The sequence below is a fragment of the Geospiza fortis genome, unplaced genomic scaffold (genome assembly GCF_000277835.1).
Source record: "Geospiza fortis unplaced genomic scaffold, GeoFor_1.0 scaffold112, whole genome shotgun sequence".
NCBI lineage: Eukaryota > Metazoa > Chordata > Aves > Passeriformes > Thraupidae > Geospiza > Geospiza fortis.
The window spans coordinates 19,857,851-19,877,456 of NW_005054298.1; the positions used below are offsets into that span (position 1 = coordinate 19,857,851).

The window sequence follows — 19,606 nt, forward strand, 5'->3', positions numbered from 1 at the left end:
GGACTAAAGAGATAGTGAAGATTTATTTCCTCTTTCTTGGCAAAAATAGATTTCTTTCCTTAGCATATTAATGATGATACATTAAAAATGTTTACAAAATACCATCACTTGAAATTATGAAATGAATATAATTAGGTTGCCTACAAGCCCTTAGGGCTGTGAACACCAGCTTAAGCATTAGTGAGACAGATTGCAAGCCAGGATTCAAGTTGTTTCCCTCATGCTGAGGAGAAATGGAAACAGTAGTGCAACTGAGAGCTGTACCACTGCATGAAGTGTAAATCTGAAATATGGCAGGGAAAAAAATGTCCAGCAAAAGCTAGCACCAACCTGAAAACCCATCCTCATGAACAGCACTGGTAACTTACATCCCTGACCAAGGTTATCCTGGAGAACATTCACTATCATCTGTTTACTAAACAAAGTTTGGCAACCATGCACGTTTCAAACATATTAAACATACATGCAGTTGGAGTGTACTCCTCTCAGTAAGCCATCTTCTTTTCTTTGTACTCTTTATGTAAAAGTTGATGAAAATAAAGCTTATGAACCTGTGTTTCAGAGTTATCATGCAGCTTAAATAACTGATGCCTAAGTAGTTCTTTAAACACAGTCTCAATCTTTAAAGACTTCCTAAAATTGTTCTGCATTTTTGAAACAGAATATTTCAGAAGCATCCAAAATTAATTGAGATTTAATCTGCCTTTTTCAGCTTGCCTATCTGCCTATACAGTATAAAGGCAATTTCCAAACTGAATATGATAACAACACCAAGCTGTAACTCTGCAAAACCCTTATGGCAATAATTACTCCATTAAGCACTTGTCCCAGGTCTTGAGAAACATCCAGTGGGATTGGAGTCTTGTGTAAAAATTAGGTAAGATAATGTAATGCAAGATTCTGTTACATACATATCCCAAAAGGGATTTGAATATGAATAAATTACCAGTAAGAAGTTATAACTCTATAAAATCCCTATGGCAATGTTTCCTTACCTAGTTCAGAAGGTGAACACCAAGCAGACTGGCTTGGACTCACATGGTGAAGAGAATTAAAAGCCTTGATGAAAAGTTGTCTTGCATCTCGGAAATCATCCACCCAGTGAAATCTGGGGGTTGTGTAAAGGTAAGTAAGAAAATGTAATGTAATGCAGTATAATGGATGACTCTATTACATGCCATAGGCTGAACAAAGGTCACATTTACAGTGCAACGTGAACTTCCAGTTTCGTATAGTAAGTCCAGACAAATCTGAGCAACTGAGTACTGCAGACAAACCTCTCTAAACTGGAGGAGCATACACTCCTACAGGAATTACACTGTTACACATAGGCTTTTCTATGCCCAGTGCACATCAATCAGGAAACACCTTCCTGTGCATTTTTGAGAGGTTGCAAGTACCCTTTCTTCCCTCAGGTTGCAGAGTTGTGTCCCTGGACTGCCTTCTCCCTGGGCAGGCATCACTCACAGACACCAATAAAACAGGGTTTTAGCAAATTTGTGACAACTGCTGAGGTACAGAGGACCCATGACATTCTACATCCACCTGGGCAGCACAGTTCCCACCTGGAACTATTCATCACTGCCAAGCAGAGCATCCAAACAGAAGCACTGACCCTCACATGAACATTTGCACACTATATCTGAATTTTTGTATTAGATGTGCTACTGTGAACAGCCAGAAGACAAAAGTAGAATATTTCACTAGAGAGAGTCCACAAAAAAATCAGTGGACCTGAAATGTTGAACCACAACCTGTGTCACCAGTGTCTTACCTTAGGCTGCTCCTCTTGAATGCATGAGAAATCCTTTCAGCACGTGTCAGAGTGTCATCTAACTCAGCGGCCAAGTCCAGAACGTCGTTTCTTTGTGCTACTTGTTTCCACCTTCCTGAAACATTTTTACACTTAGTTAAAGCTTGCCTCAAAACCTGGAGCTCTCTGAACTGGGAGACGGGTGTACTGAGAGCGAGTCCCAAAGGGTTCTTTCCAATTAGCACGGACACTTGCCACAGCACTCAGGGGATGGCTTTTGATGAAGAATGAATCCATCAGCCTAGAGTTACTGAAAAAAGAGCTAAATTAACACTAGTATTTAGGAGATTTATCATGCAAACAACAAAACTACGGGATGAGGGAGTCACTTTGCTGCTTTATTAAATCAGTGTTCCCCTTTAATCACTGTTTAAAATCCATCCTATTTTCCTGTATCTTGTGGATTGCAGGAACACTACACACTTTAACCACGGCACTGCAATTATTTTCTATGTTACAGTAACAGTATTTTGTTGTCTGATATTCCCATAAAAGACAGAGCAAATTTCTGTTATCTATATAACTAATCTCAATGTGGCTAGAGAAAGCTAAAAAGAACAGCAAAAAAAAGTACCAGATTACTAGCAGAACTTAAAAAACAACAAGCAAACAAAAACCTTACCAGTTTTAGTCCTTTGCAACTAAAGTATTCCCAGACTTTACCAGAAATGTTAGAAACACTTAAAAGCACTTCCCAGATACCCAAGAAGTGTAAATTTTCTCTCCTGCAAACTTAGCACTGAAGAAATGGAACAGAAAAAGCTTGATATTACAATTTCTAATAATTAATTTCTTACTTTAATATGAGGAACACTTACCCTACTAAGTTCTCAAACATGAGCTTCTTGAGTTACTACTATTACCCATCTGAGTTTATTTCAAGGACTAAATGCAAGGTCCTGAATCCTGAATCTGATTTCAGGTGTCAGTTCTTAACTGTAATTAAGAGGGTTAAGGATGTATCTTCAGCTCCATGGAACTTGTACAAAATCTCAATGCATCTTGTTTCAGAGAACAATCTCAAACAGCCATGCTTGTCACCTAGCACAGGTCCTGATTTCTAATCACACTAACCCCAGATGGATGTGCAAGCTCCAGTCCTGCTCTGACCTGATACAGTGGTCCAGCTGACTGGGGCAGGAGAAGGCCACAGTGCTGTGGCCTCTGAGACAGAGCAGCGAAAACAGCTTGTGTTAAACAGATATCAAACAACTCCTCATTTCTGTATCAGGTTCTTTTGAGGGAAATCAGGACACTCACTCACCACCTCCTGATCATGTGCTTTCCTCAGGTGACTCTTTCCTGCAATTCATTGTACCCTGGCACAATGATTGAGCTTTGGCAGCTGTGGAGTTTCAGGGCTCATCCCTAGAACCATATGAAATATCCAGGGTACCTCAGTCCAATATATGCTGGCTGTAGTTGGAAGTTCCTCACTTTCCATCTTTATACATCAGGATGTGTTCAGCCATCTCTTGTACCCTTGAAGGAAGGCAAGAGGGCTGGGCTAGTCCAGGGCTCTTGGCAGCCCAGCTGCTGCAAGTCTCCTCTCTTCGGCTTGGAAAGTCATGCCTCTTTGTGCTTTGGAGTACCCAAAATTAGAATACCAAGTGAGATGTGGAACCACCAGACAATAGTTATCTCCGGCTATGTATGGAAATGTGCTGTATGGAGTAGCAGCAGAAAACACTGAAAACAGCTCATCTTAGAATAACCTTACTGTTGTGGTTTGATGCTTTCCTGGGAAATATTTCATTCCTGCATTCCAACAATGCAACCTAACTTTATCTCCAGTGAGAACTTTGTATCTCCTGGTTTATAGGATTAACAAAAAAAAAAAAAAAAGGAGAGGTCCTCCTCCATTTTGTGAGTTTAAAATAAAAATACGGCCAGTCAGAAGTATCAGAGGACTTAAAAGCACACAGAGTGTTTCAGTTCACCTGGAAAATCTATTTTAAGAAATAAAATCATGTACAAGTGAATAAAAAAATAACCTCCCCTGAGGGAGGGACATGAATTACAGTTACAACATATCTATATCCAAATTTGAAGGAAACATACAGAGGAGCTCTGTAAGCAGGCATCTGAATTTTCTGAGCCTTTGGATATATATTTTTGATCAGACTTGTCTCTTTTCTCGTTTTGTGTTCCAATGCTCCTCTGAGGCTACTCATGTACCAGACTGGCTTGAAGTGGTACATCTGTTCCTTCATTATGCTCTGCTCAGGTCTTTAAATACCTGGAGCAAACCCCAGACTCCAGATTTACCTGCTATTTTAATATAGCTGAACTATCTTTTCTCTACTTGGCAGTCACTGTTATTGCACAGGCTGTATAGTTGAAGATCATAAATTTTTCTTTGTGCCCAATAAATGCATTCTTTCAATAGGCTAATGCCTGTATCCTGCAATTATTCCAAACAGGTGGGCACTCTGACACTTGCCATTAGCCAGCCTGCAACACACAAATGTATTGATCAAGGCAAAGATGCACTTCTGACTTGTGCTAATCAATGTATCAGTTCTCCAAGGGTTTTTACAGTGTAATGAGCAGGAAATATATATACCACTGCTAAGTTTCTCTCTCTTCAGGGAGTAACTGAGTGCACTTATAGAAGAGCTGATGTACTGATTCGCAGTAAAGTGAAATGACATCTCCAAATAAAATTTTAATCTTAAGTATGTATGTAAAGTTTTGAGGAAGACTGATGGGCAAACTTGCAAAGTTTGCAGAATTACAGGAGCAGCTATGGAGCTCCTATGCAATTGTACTTTTTACTGTGAGCTTTCCAAAGTTAACTGCAGTTCAACCTGCTTTTAGACCCCCCCAAGGAAGCCAAATGATGCCACAGGAAGTGGGTTTTTTATGAGGAATTAGTAGTTTCTGCTCCCACTAAGTGTGTTATTGAGCTTTTCACTTTCAGAGGTGATATTCTCAAACTCTGTACTAGTGGCTGATCTTTAATTTACACACTTTGCCTTCAGTTCTGGTAGTGCAGCTCTGTGTTAAGCTTTAAACAACAGTCACACATTGTCTGTTTATTTTCCAAAACGAGCAAGTCAGTTCTCTGCACACAGCCATGAAACCAAAGTGTGCTGAAGGCTGGCATTGTAATCACACTGCATTCAAATTTACAGTCAAGATTGAAGACCTCTTATTCAGACTAGATTTGTTAAGCTTCTCTCCACTGGTTCTTTCATTCAATGTTCAGAGAATTACACAACTTATCTCCAGTCAGTGGTGTGATTTGTTACCTTCAGTAAAGTTTGATGTGCTGTTTCTGGAAAAGCAGCAGATAAAGGGCTTTAATAAGCTGCACTCGGGATTCTGAGTCAGTGCAAACCAGTGCCGCCTCTGGGGGAGGTCATGAAGAGTGTCTAAGGTTACCTAAGGTTTAAGTAGCACAGCAAAAAATGGCATAGAGGGGAAAAAATATCCACTGAGAACTTTTGTTTACAGTGAACCAGTTAACCTGAAATAGATGATAAAAAGTATACTGCAAGCAATCCCTGCAGTTTTTACTGTAGTCTCATAGTTGTATTCTTTTCATAATGACAGGATGGGAATTCAATAATTCTCCTTTTGCCTGGATCTCAAGGTCCATACACCAAATACACTCATTTGGCTCTTAAGTATCTCTGAACCTATGGTAACCAAACCAGACATTTTTATAAAGTCTTTTGATACCTGCATGCTTATACCAGTTTTATGGAAAAATATAACAACACTATCACTAGCTGACCCATTTCTTACTGCCTACTCTTTTCAGGGGGCAAAACTCCTTCTGAGAGGCACAAAAGGAACCTAGGAATTCTTAATCTCAAAATTGAATGTGTAATCCACCAGCACAGCATGAGTCATATATTTTAATGCCCAGTGTACACAGGCATAAGTGTACAATTGCAGGCAGCTAATGGGTTTACTCTTTTAATGGAGGAAGTCGGCAGCTAATCTGAGGGCCTGGGGTTCAAACACTACCCGTGACCCAACTTAAATTATTGTTTTATTAAGCAAAGACTTAAACATGATTGATATAGTGTAAGCTATTTAATCTGCCATTATAGAATTATTAACATTCATCCATCTGTTCTATAATCAAAGATGTTAATAAAGTTATGAAGATAATAGTATAACAAGTGTTTTTACTAATCCCAAATTGTTGGGATAGTTCTCATCTGGGAACAGTGAGGGACACAGCAGGGGTAAGAGTCCATCTCTATTAGGAGTGATTAGTACAACTTTAAGCTATAATTGCTTGGATACATTCACACAGGAGACTGCTACCCAGCCATTAAATATCCTTAAGAGGATGATCTCTTGTACCAAAAGGTCCAGCAGTTTTTCTGACTTTCTGACAGTTGGGAAGTTTATCTCCACCGAGTGTCTAGAGGGTGACTCACACATATAAAATGTTCAGAGGTGGCTGGCAATTTAAAAAAAAGAAAAAGTTGATACATCATCTTTCCCAGCATATTTCTCTAAGGGGATGCCCAGCAGTTATGTGGCATGAAGGTTTTACTGAGCTGAAGGCACCTTGTGCAGCTTACTGTCTCCATAGTCACCCTGGAGAGTCAAGAGCAGCCCTGGCTGTTTGGCATTGCCACTGGCCAATCAGCTAGAACTAAACCTGTGAAAAACATGTGACATCTTCCCTTGAGTCTGAAAACCATGGTGTACAGCCCCAGCATGCCATTCTTGGGTGCCTGCCAGGAAGAGCTCCAGGCAGGAAGGGTCTGGCAGCTCATGGGTAGCTACCAATTGATAAAGCAGCAAAACAGCCACACCTCATCCCTTCCACAGCACTCTGCACTCTCTTCCTCAACCATGTCATGCTTCAGCTAGTTTGCCTAAACATTCATGAAAAGTACCCTGAGTTCTGGAACTCAGGAAAACCCTCTTTTCTCCCCACAGATATGCAAACAGAGGATTCAAAAGGTAAACCTGATATCTCAAGATACCAAGAACTGCATTTGCAAAACTGTGAGTCTGCAGCAAGTTATCAAAACAACGTGCAGATGAAAGAGTTTTAACAATCTTTTCTAGATACTGAGTTTAATGGCCAGTTTTGATTTCTGAGAAGAGCTGAAGATGCACCCAAAGGCTCTACTGCAATTTAGCCAAACTGTCAAATGAAGAAAACACCACTCAGAGGGCTTTGAAGCCATAAATAATCATGTCTATGTAAGTGATCTACCTTAACAATAATATTTCACACATTTTAATTTCCTTAAAACTCAGGTTTCTGGTGAGCTGGATGGGTCTTCCTCTCATTTTTCATCTAAATTTTAAATTGTCCTGAAATAAGTCTTTTTCTACTTGGCATATCATATATCCTCCTCAGCTTTATGTAGGCTAGACAAACCTTGTACACCTGGAGCACATCCCTGTTCTGAAATACAGCAGCATGCAGAAGCATAGATAGAGACCTGAACATTTACATCTCCACTATATCTGTTGCACTGGGGGCTTGAACTTGTACATGCTGACTGATTAAAGGGTACTTTCACTTCATCTGATGTTTTTGATGGAATTCCAGATTACAGCTAGAGTTCTTTTTAATGTTGCATTTAGTTTTATTTCAAACTTCTTTTTCCCTAAGTTCTGACTATGTAATAGCTCAGAAATGTTCCAAACCATCAGTGCATTCAAAATTTGCATCATCTGCAGTAATGCAAATTAATGCACCTTGGTTTTGTCCAGGTAGTCATGAAAACATTTTTTCAAAATTCTGAAAGTTTTTACAACTTAACTCCAATACAAATGCTTAAAGCAGAATGTAGAAATAAGGAATAATAATTAAGATATGAAATAAAGACATGTAAAATATAAATATTAAATATAGAGTCATCTAGAAACTTCTCCAATGCCTTTCCAAGATTGCTGCCCTCTGTTCATGTCCTTACAGATTTTAATGATTTTCAAGCTTTTTATTCAATGTTCCTAAGGAAGAACTGAACAGAAGCTGACCCAGGACTACAGTTAGTTTTGACACCTTATTTACTCAACAGTGAGATAACTTTCAAAGATAAAATATCTGGTTTAGTTTTCCTTCTGAATAAGTAAGCTTTGTGGGTTCTTTCCTACTTACCTCCTTTCCTGTTTGCAAGCTGCATCCATTACTGCCACAATGAAGGTTTATCTCATGAGCAGGGAATCAACGTTCATGTGTTTACCTACAAAGGGAAATAAAGGGGAATTGGTTTTCTATCTTTTTCCACCAACCGTGGAATCAGCAAATAGGCCTTACTTTATTTTATCAACAAGTGAAATATATTTAGAATTCTATACTTACCTTAGTTTACATTTTAAGTCACTTACTCTGGTAACTGTTTTGTTACACTTGGAAAGCATCTCTAAGTGCAGGTTCTTGATACAGCTGTAAAAATTAAGCCTCTCTACCTGTAAACAAGTAAAACCAGATCACTGCAACATAAGCAAAGTATCTGCCTCTTTCTCCTGCCCTACAAAGAATAGCAAGTGCTCAGATCTACATACGTATCAAAGAAATGAATGTCCATTGATTGAAGTGAATGCAATAAAGGGGGTAATAGGACACCTAGTTCAGATTAAACAAAAATACTGCTGTGGTACAGTGCTGTTTCTACTGCTTTGACTGCTATAGAAAGAGCACTCGTTTAGGAGGAAAAGGCGCTATAAAACTGCAAAGCCTTCCTACCCTACCTTTGCAAGGTGATTATGTCAATCACTAGGTCTATACACAAAATCTGCATGAATTTTCTATCCAGTTAGATGTTTCAGCAAAATGAAGATGTGTAAGACACTACTTCAGGTCCAGCTTAAACCTTCCTAGTAGAAATAGCCTGATACAGGAGTGTGGCCTTCATTCTGGATCACCATTGCTAAAGTTTTCCAAAGGTCTTACCCGTTTGCCTCACAGCAAAAATCATGAAATATCAAGTGTTCTCTGTGTCTCTGTGCACTGAGTTACAGTCTGGATTAGAGCCTGAATCCAGAAGATGATAAGTAGCCTCCTTGCTGCTCTATTTAGACAGTGTGAGATTGAGACCTTCTGTTTCAGCCCTTCCATAAAACACAGAAATAAATGGAACAGTTTATTCTGCAAAGATCCTTGAATTCCCAGAGCTTTCTGCATCATCCCTGGGGTAAGTATCACCTCTACTCCACGCAGTAATGTTCCAGCCTTAAAGATTTGGGCTGAGATGGAGCAGTTAAGACTCACAGTCCTTCTCAGTGCTTGTGAGTCAGCCAAGGTGGCAGCATAATACCTTTTCTAAAAGGCCAGCTGGTCAAGTACAATGCCTATATACTGACAAACCAGAGTACTGTGGCCTCCTAAAGATCAAACTACACTCTTGTGATCAGGAGCATATGATTAATTGTAAACATGAGGTTTACAAAACAGTCAATGGTAGATAGTGGTAGTATTCAACCTGCTCCCACTTCTCCATCTTTCAGCAGAAAAAATTCCCATTGCAGTGCATTACAATATGGGAAATAAATATAATCCCTCTATCAACATAGCTGTATAAACATGTCAGAACCACTCTGAATAGGAAAAATTACTAAGAAGCTCACATTATAAAAACTAAATATCAGACCAAAACGCTGAACACTTTGTAGAGTTTTCCATTCATTTTATGAAAGAGATTAACTGGATTCAAGGTGGGCTTGCAGACAGGCTATTGTAAATTGGACCAGAAATCATCAGACACCTACAGTCTGAATTTGACCCCATTATATTAAACAAAGAGCCCTGAGAAATAATTGAGCTGGGAGCTGCACAACAGCCTAAACCCCTGCTGGCTGACCGTGTCCAGCAGAGAACAAATGAACCCACTACTAATGGTAGTCAACAGCTTCTTCAGAAGACTGAACTTATCAGCCTCTAAAGAAAAAACATTATTCTGCATAGTCCTTAAATAACCAACATGATGCAGAAAGCTGGCCAAATTCTCAGCTCCTGTAAATTGCTAAAGCTCTTTTGTAATCAAAAGTCCACTGAGAATTTAGATTATGACCTTATCAACTTTCCTTACCAAAAGGAGTATGTGAAAAGAGTAACAAACAAGCTCCAACACTATTCTGTGTGTAGGCTCTCACATTGGCATTACAGATGGGAGGCTCTCTCAGCAGTCTGGGTGCAATGACAGATCCCCAGAAGCACTGATGCACGATGATCATACATTATCATGCACACGGGTTGACTGAACAGGTGTGCTCCTCCCCAGGTGAACGTGTCAGTCTCTAATGTGCCAATAGCTCATCAGAAAACACCGTCACAGGCTCTGAAGTTGGCAGTGATGGCAGCTGTTGGAGAGATGGAGGCAAGATCAGGTTTTTCACTTTTGCATTTTTAACATAGTTGAGCATTAAGTAGTTCCTGTTCTAGAATAAATAGTGTAGATCCATTGCTATGTGTTTTACAGGCATAATAAGGAGTACTGTGAATCTACAAACATAAAAGTCTTGGTGACTTTCTGGCAGTGGTCACTGCTATCAACTGTGGTTGGTGACATTCATGCTGCAAATTAATGGAATAAAAAACAAGCTTCCTACCTAAATTAGCTGGAATACAAAGTCCAGCTGTTTTGTGGAGAAAAGAGAATTAAACAAGTCATGCCCCACTTAAACTTCCCAGCACACTATGATTTCTCTATGAACCTGCCACATCTCTAAAAAATGCTTCCATTCTTTTTCAGAAGTCAAAAGAGCAGGTAATTAGAGCAGAACCTGAAGGTGCTTCCCCAAGCCAGGCCTGACCTGCTGCTCCCATGGTGCTCAAGCAGCTTCCCCTGGGGCAGGACAGACAGACCCTGTGTGACTCTCCTCTCTGCTGAGCTCTGGGCTATGGACAGGGCAAACCCTGCTGGGGACAAGGTCCTCCCTTCCCACCTGGGGCAGTTTCAAGCTTCACTCATTCCTCCACACTGGCCTGAGCTGTCTGCAGGGCTTGGCTTTACAGGGTTTATAGTGGGGAAGAGAGTGGCCAGCACAGAAATCTTAGTTAATGCAAAAAAAGAGCTTTTACTTGCTGGGAGTGTCTTCCATTTTATGAGAAACAAAATATTTGGTTTATATTTAAGCTCTCACAGTGAACATTTTTTACCTGACAAATTGATCAGTGAAGGTCTTCTCAGGTCCTTCCAAACGCCCTTCTGAGTACTGGAACTTGTGGAGAAGGTCTGAATCTCAGCACAGTCTTGATGCAGAGACAGTGTATCATCTGCAGCATGTATACAGGGTACACCAATAATTCCAGTGCCATGTAGAAGGTCAGTCTGATTAGAACTCTTTTGCCATATTCTGCGTTTTGTCTTTTTTTCCTGCAACTGATCAGGGAATCTCAGAATTAATTAAATCTCTTGATGTACTTAGACAGCTTGTGGAATAAGTGGTAAGGTGTTAGAGATACTGAACTTGTTCATTTGATTTCATCTCTGTAACCTGAGCTCCAATTTAATGCTGTACTTCTACCCTCTTGAAGATTAATTACTGTGTGAGTTAACAAGTCATCTCACCAGCTTTCATTTGTGAAGAGTGGAAGTCAGTAGAAATGTAATTCAGGTATTGCTCTGGCTTTGTACATGACCGGTGAAAATTCAAAGATTTAGCAGTTAAATATATTAACACTACAACACTCTTTTCTTGAAGCCAACTCTAGGGCCAACTCAAGCATGGTTACAGGTGAAGGAATGTGACTAACATTTAAATTCTGTTTTCAGTTCTCTCAGTACAGACAAACTCAACCACAGCTCCCAGTATCAGAGGAGTTTTCAGGATTTACACTTGTGTTAGTGAAGAGATAGTAATTATTCAGATTTTAATTTTTCAAAAGCATATCACAGCTTTGTATAAATAACAGCCTTAACATTGGCAGGAGCATCACAGGACTGATTTTATGGTTGTAGCCTGTGACTGTCCTGTTCCTGCTGGCTCTGCAGCTCTGAGCTCCAGGGTACCAAGGTGTCCTGTTCAAGGTACCCTGCTCTGGACCCCTAATCTCTCTAAATAATATGAGGTAAATGGAGAACTCAGACTCCATGTTCTTTTAGCTCTGCCATGAGGACACTCCAGCGAAGGGGACCAGATGGCATCAGGCTTGTGTTTGTGCCACTAATACAATTCTGGTAGCAAAAGAAAGATCAACAGCTTGAAAATAAAACAAGGTGGAGATACAGGAAAGCAAAGGGGTACATACAGACTCTTCAGTTTAAGAATGACACATTCAAGAAGCTTTAGGTTGTTGGACAGTAACTTATTTTGAAATATCATGACCAAAATAATATTAATTCTGATTTCTCAGGCACTCAAAGAAGCATATTTTCTTGTCAAAATGAAATTGATTAATCACCATCCATTTTCAGAACTGCATAAGAGGTGCAAATCTACCCTTAAACACACCTGAGGTTTTTGAGGTTTTAGATTTTCTTGGTTAATGTATTTAAGTCCAGCAAGCTCAAGCACTAGTCACATACAGAAAGGTTCAGAAGGATGTTACATTGCAGCTTCCACAAAGTTTCCCTTCCTTACTTCCAATAGCAGAGGCAGCTTTGTGGACAACCACTCTTTGTAATCTTAGTACTTGTCACAATTATACCTCACAGAAAAAAAAAGCCCTCCAAACTTGTGCTTCCTGATGTGCAGAAATGCAGATGTTCCTGCCCCAGCCCAGTGGGCTCTTGTTTTGCCAAGGAAACACCACTTATCCATCCCTAGGATCACTGTAGTTACATTACTGTCAATATGGTCATTGCTTCTTGCAATGCTCGCTAACCTGGTTGTTCTGCTAATGGCACCAACATCACCCCCCTCAGTATCTGACACACAGTTTTACACAGTCTGTGCACAACACAAACACCAGTTATTCTTTCCTGGAAGGCCTTGTCCCAGGAGGGCTAAAGGAGGCTTCTCAATTTATACCCTTAGGGTTAATGGATTTTTCCAAGGGATTGTTACCCCCAGGATTCAATCTCTGCATCATTTCTCCATACAGCTTTAAAAGGATTGCTTACAGCACCGTTAAGAACTCATAGCAGTTGCCTCCAGGAATACTATTTGTTTTCTTAAGGTTCTTTTAGGTTCCTTCAGTTATACACCCTAGAAATGCATCCAAGCACAAGCATCACTGTCTGCTTTAGCAGGGTACCAGGCTGTCTGTTACAGAAAACATGCAACAAGTCTTGCATTAATTCAGATGACCATCCCTTATCTTGACATCTGAAAATGGCACCTTCTGGCAGCTTCCCCTTTGGTATTGTCTTTCTTTTAAGGATGATGTATAGTGGCAATTTTGCTTTATCTGCTAAGACCACCAGCAAAGTGACAAAACTGTTTTTTCATTGGCAGTGTTTTTGATAAGTCATTTGTGCTGCTTTACTGCATGGTAATATGATGTCCAAAAAATCCAGTGCACGTCTAAATTAAAAAGAGGATGTCTGATTTGAGTTGCCTGTGTGCATTTGTAAATATCTGTGAATTTTCTATATTGCTGCGACATGTTGAAATTTTAATGCTTTATCATTTAGTTAAAACAAACTTTATCCTAGTGTCGTATTACATCAAACATCTTGAGTATTACATAATTTCTACATACCTAAAAGTCCATGGTTTGACTGTTAGTTCATCAAGATCTGTCCTGCAAAGTAATTTTTAATTGTCATGGGAACCCTGAAAGAACCTCTTTCTAAAAACTAATGATGAATTTTTGTTAGATTTCCTAATCTGAATAGCCCATTCAGAAATGCATTAGTAGTAGAATAATAATTTTCTTCTTTCTATAAAACTTTTAGAAAGAAATGGTCATTAATCTACTCAGAAGTTTTTATATTTCTCACACCATAAAACATAAGGCTTCCAAAACCTCTTCCTACACCTGAAAGTACTCAGTAGCAATGGTAATTGATATGTTTTAGAGACAAAGGAGAAAATTGCAGGCATTACAAAATGCAAACTATATTATATGCAAGCTAGGGGTAACCAAGCAGTAGAAGGCATTCGCTCTGTTCTCACCTTTGAAGGAGCCAGTGGCTCAGAGCAGCTGCTTTGGCTGCTTTTGTTTGTCACACTGAGGAGAAAGAGCGGAAAAGCAGCAGCTCTCAGAGCTTCTCCTCCCTGGGGTAAGAGGTGGAGGCTAATTAGGAAACCCTGCTAGTGAGTGACTACACTGGAGTAGCTACAAAAGATGTCTGTCATTTTATACTGTCTTAATAATGCACCTTCTTATTTCATCTTTTCTAACATCTGCCTGTTTCTGTAAATCTATTCTTTCAAATGAAAAAGAAATCCTATAATGTCAAATCTTATCTAGTGTTGAAACAGATAAAGTATTCAATATTCCCGGTGCTGATATCTTTAAAACTGGGGTGCAAAGCTTCTGCCTCAGCATCCAGCATCCTGGTATATTCCTTCAAAGTGTTAAGAGATGAGAGGACTAATAGGTCTTTTCCCCTGAATGATATAGCCCAGTTTATGAGCTGGAAACCCATCAAAAGAAGCTTTTAGCTGCTGTCATCATACATTGTTATGCCATATGATCTCCCTCCCAGTCTGCAGTGTCCCCCTTGAGCTAAGGCAGAGAAGACAATTACAATTCTTTCTTATTCTCAAGAAAAAAAATATAAAACCACATTCCAGCACTATGTTCTTGTCCTTCCCCAGCCTAGCAGCCCATTTACTTCTTGCTTTGGTGCCAGGTTAACTAATGATACTTGTTCCCCTAGGCTAAGAGGATCCACAGAGTTTCATCCAAGGGTCTTGTCTGAACAACACAGTTGTTACAGGGGCCAAAGCAGAAATCAGTGTTTGGTCACCATATTAAATATTTCATGGTTTTCTGTTCACTGTTTCATCCTTCAAGCCCAATACTCCAGAGGGGTTTGCAGAGCTTACCTCTCTGAGATTGTTCTACTTCTCTGAGGTTGTTCTGATGTCTTCTTACAGCATCCTTCACTTAAATTTATAAGCAAAAAGCCACTACTTACAGTCTTGATTTTTGAAGACCAGTAGCTTCCCATCAGCCAGGAAAATAATCTTGATAAATCTTTTTTTTTTTGTCTTCTCATTCCAGTGACGAACTGGGGAAAAAAAGTTAAATATCTGAATTTTCTACAAAATGGAAATTCTTGCTCCCAAATGACACACTAAATGGTGTTGAGATGCACCTTCCTATCAGCAAAGTGGCTTTTGATTTTTCAAAGTGTTTCACTTTGTGTCATTTTATGTCACAAACTGATAATAATAATAATCAGAAGACATCTGTATTGGGAATCTCTACATCCATCTTTTTGGGAAGTTCATATTTTGATACAAATCCAAACTTTGCACCTGAGGCCCACAGCTAGAAAATGTGAGCAGGTTTTGGAAAATAAAGCAGTGTCCTGGCAATGAACATCAAATTAGATTGTCCTGGAAATTGTAGCAGCAATGACTTCAGCTTGTTCAAAGGTGTGAGGTTCTGAAGCACAGACAAAAGCCAAGGCTGGAGGAAGTCATCCAGCCTAGCTAGAGCTGAGTAAAGGCAGGGGTCCCCAGCCTGGAGCTGAGATCATTGGGAAAGCTGACTTTCCTATGCTGTTACTCCCCTGCCCGCCTACACGTCTGACACAGAGGTGAGGTGACAGCCAAGCCCAGCACAGTAAGAGCAGAGGCCAGAGAGAGATGTAGAGGGGGCTACAAAGGCCATGAACAGCAGAATGATGTGAGCTGGGTGGGAACCCCATCCCACCCCAGCAGACATTCCAGGCACCATTCTGAAAAACTGGAACCACATTACGGGATACACCCAGCAAATCTCTGCACTGTCCAGTCCTTCAGGCAAAGAGCCCATTTCCCCATATGTTTCAGGCTCAATTCATCTGTATCTGGGAGGAAGTGCTTGCCATCAGGACTGCCTAATGCTAGCGCTGGGCTCGTGCAGGGGAAGGGCTCCAGGACTCCTCCTCATAAGGCCAGTACTGTCTGGATGGGATATGTCTTTAGGTGATTATGGTTGAGAAACATTCGTATTTTAATAAGGAAAGGACTACACAAGCTGGCACAGTGGGAGTTTTGCCTGAAGTCTGAGAGACTGGAGGTCCTCAGAGCACAAGGTGTGCTCTGCCCCACAGCCAAAGCCCAGGGGAGCTGAGCTGCTCAGCAGTAAACAGGTATAGTGGGGAAGGCTCTTAGGCGCCTTTTTTTGGCAAACAAATACGTCCCCCCACCCCCTCCCACTTAGGCAACACAGCGCATGGCTGCTTTTATTATGGTTCTGTCACTTCACACAGTGCAGCTTTACTTCAATAATAAAAATATAGAAATATAATTAGCATCTTTGTTTCAAGGCACTGAGTTTTTAAATTACCATGTGTGACAACTCTTATGGCAGTGAAATCGTTAAAATCATGTAAATACTTAAACCATGTAGGCCTGGGAGATTATAGTTTCATTAGAGAAAAGGCTATAAAGTTAGACCTAGGTAATTACCTTTCCCATTAATGCTCGAAAATTCTTTGCTCCACTGAGAAGTGATTGTGGTGCATCATGCCTTCTGTGCTTTTACATTCAAACTGCAGGAGCTTTTATTTCATCAGCACAAACTGCAAGGAAACAGCGGCAGCCTTCCAGGTGTACTTTGCAAATTGGGGTTTAAATGTGGAACACATCAAATTAAAATTCAATATTAATTATTTTGTCTTGCTAGGAGCCTGAGTAGTTTAAAGCAGCAAGGGTAATTGTCTAACTCATTGTATGTGTCTACAGCGAACTTAATCATTATGTCAGCTTCCTAATAAAAGGTTATTATAGAAACAAAGATCCCAATTTTACATATGGTAGGCAAGGGAGAATTCGAAGAGCTAGTCTCCAAGGTAGACTTGAGGTTCTTGACAAATGATGCCCATGCTGTGATCAGATACTTAACAAGAAATCTCGTTATTAACTAGGCCTGTACAGATAATTAGCACTTGAGCTTCAAATTTTAAATCTGGCTTGAGATGTATAATTTATCAAAAGCTCTAGCTCACTGTCAAAGTCCTATAATAAGGCAGTGTTATTGATGAATTGAGATTAAGAGCAGATTGAAGAGAAAATTAGGCCACTGGTTAGTCTGAAAGGTCTGATTTCAATATTTGCAGTACTAATTTGGTATTATTTTGGTAAATGGATGTGGTCCCCAAGTGCTACACAGTATAAAAGAATAAACTGTAAGTCATTATTCTAACAAAAAAAGTATTGTTTACTGTATGCTGAATTTTGCAACACTAGCAGTCTGCTTAATAAGGTTCTTTACAGGATAAGTGTACCTGTTTTTATTGCATTAATTTATTATAACACATAGAGAATGCTGGGGTTTTATTCAGGTTTAGAAAATGTAGCTTCTCTACGTTAAAGATTATTTTACATTAGACTAATGATGATCGTGTATGCCAAACCCTAGTTTAGCTGTTTCATTTCCATCTCTGAATTTTCTTTGAAGCATTCTTCACATCAGAATGCAGATAAGTAGCATTTCATATATTCAGGCTACATAAAAAGAGCAATCTTTTTTTAATGATTGCCGGTAGCAATTCATTGCAAGTGGTTCCAAGGAAAAAAATGAAAGAGTGACTGTATGTAATCTATCTACAGTAAACTGCAGCTGCAGGGGTGTTAGATACACATTCATGACCCTTAGCGTACTAAATCTTTTTGATACACATACTAAAATGACATTTAGGGCAATATCTGATACCCAGAATTACGCTGGGTAAAACGTAAGGATGGGACAAGTTCTGTTTGTTTTTCTCAGGGTTTAATTCCTAGCCAAAGCACATGGATCATATCAAAAAGGTGCTGTTTTACTGTATATCCTATCAAATATTTATCAAATGCAACTGTGTATCATTGCATATATCTTCTATATCACATCAGTATCCTCCAACAAAATAATAATGTCAGTCACTGCCTGTTTCCAGGAAACTTTGCACCGACAATCCCCTGTAACCCGTTATTGGCAGCAGCTCCTTTCCTCTCAGTTTCCAGCTGTCCAGCGGGGTATGCCAAGTCACAGCAGGACCTTAGGAGTGTTTGTATTCAACTGTGGCACTGAGCTTTATGGAGATTTGCCTTGTATATTGTGCACTTGCAGACAAGCGGGATTTCCAGGACCCAGCGGGGCTCCCCAGTGTTTATGCTGAGGTGGTTTGCTGCTTGGCAAATTGCTTTGGGCCAGAGACGTGTGACAGAAGAAAATGTATTGCATTAGCTTTTCTATCAATAACATCTTAACACTGACTTATAACACAATTGCTTTCATGCTGATCCAGCCTCCTATTTTTAATTTTAGGACTGATTGAATTTTGCAATCAGGCATCTTTGGCTATACTGGAAAGAAAAGCCTTTTCTTCCTTCCTTGGAAATAATATCAAAAACTATCAAAAACATAAACAACAAAAATACAAACAACTTCTACCACTCTAATGTATCTTTTCTAATACATATTTCCACATGTTTTGAAAATGTTCAATTTTTTATATAAACATTTTAATAATTTTAAGAAGACTTAAAATAATTTATTCTTTTGCTGTTACTCAGCTGTACATACTGGAGTATCATTTTGCAGAACTGCTTCAGTCTTAATAGATTTGTAAGGGATCCAAAAAAGGAGGGCGCTGAATTCTCAGCAGACAGAAATGCTAATATGTACTTTTGTGCGGGTTTTCATTCAGTCATTTACATTTGTTACTCACCTATTATGGGCTGATTCTGATCTTGTTTATGCTGATGACGCTTCTGAAATTTGAGATCAAGAGACTCTCCCAATTGAACCAAGACTTATATCGGTGTAAGATGTGAACCTGCAGATCTTTAGCGATAATTTCAGATTAAAGTGATCAATAAGTTCCAGTTTAATGTTAGTCAGAAAAATAATTTAGGAAATATTTTAGAACTTTAAATGACATTTTCAAGCATACTCAAAGATAAAAATATTTAGATATTTCAAAATTTGGCAGGAAAAACATAGTAAGTATATGCCAAACAGAAACATGGGGCACATCTTGAGGCTCGGTCAATTTAGAACCTTGGAACTCCTCAGATAAGGCTGTTTTCTAATAAGTTTGGCTACCCAATTGTCTGACTTTAAAGTCCTTTCACATGAAATATTCACACAGCTTGTAAGGGGAGCTGCACACAAAAGTGGTGGTAGAATGCATGTTTCTATACTTGATTATAGTCATACAGCAACTCTAATAGCAATATAGCACTTTTCATGAATCGAGGTAGGAAATAACAGCTACCCAGTGATCACTGAGTAAAAGAACAGAAATGTTTATAATACGATACCTGGCACCTTACACTGCCTCACTAAAAACAAATGGGTTTTGTACCCAGGCGGTTCATACTGTTGTTCCTGCATCTCCTTTTTAAGTGACTTGGTAGCGCTGATGTAAATGCCATTGGTGTATGAAGAGTAGCACATAAGACAGCCGGGCTTGACGATTCCTTCCGGCTTAATTACAAATTGTGACTACTTAGTGCAGCATGGCACAGGAAAACAGAATTTTGCCAAGACAAATTCCTCTAGCTAGCCCAGGCACGCTCAACGCTATAGGTACTATAGTCATCCCAGTTACAAAATCGCGGGAGCTTGGCGATCGCTGGAAGAAAGGCAGAATTACGCCTTTTCTGCGTTTTCCCAGCAGCTGTGGCACACGGAGCTGGCATTAGGAGCTCAGGAGCGAGCACAGGAAGCAGCGCCCGGCAGGCGCGCACCGGGAGCGCTGCCGTGTGAGGGCAGCCCGGCCGTGATGGTGCTCGACAGGGATCGCGGCGGGACAGGATCGCGGCGGGACA

General features: G+C 39.8%; 1 protein-coding gene across 1 annotated transcript in view; it reads right to left on the reverse strand.

The window, feature by feature from the left end:
- Positions 1–19,606, reverse strand: part of ATP5MC3 (ATP synthase membrane subunit c locus 3) — a 92,883-nt gene that overhangs the window by 44,551 nt on the left and 28,726 nt on the right. The gene's annotated exons all lie outside the window — the stretch shown is intronic.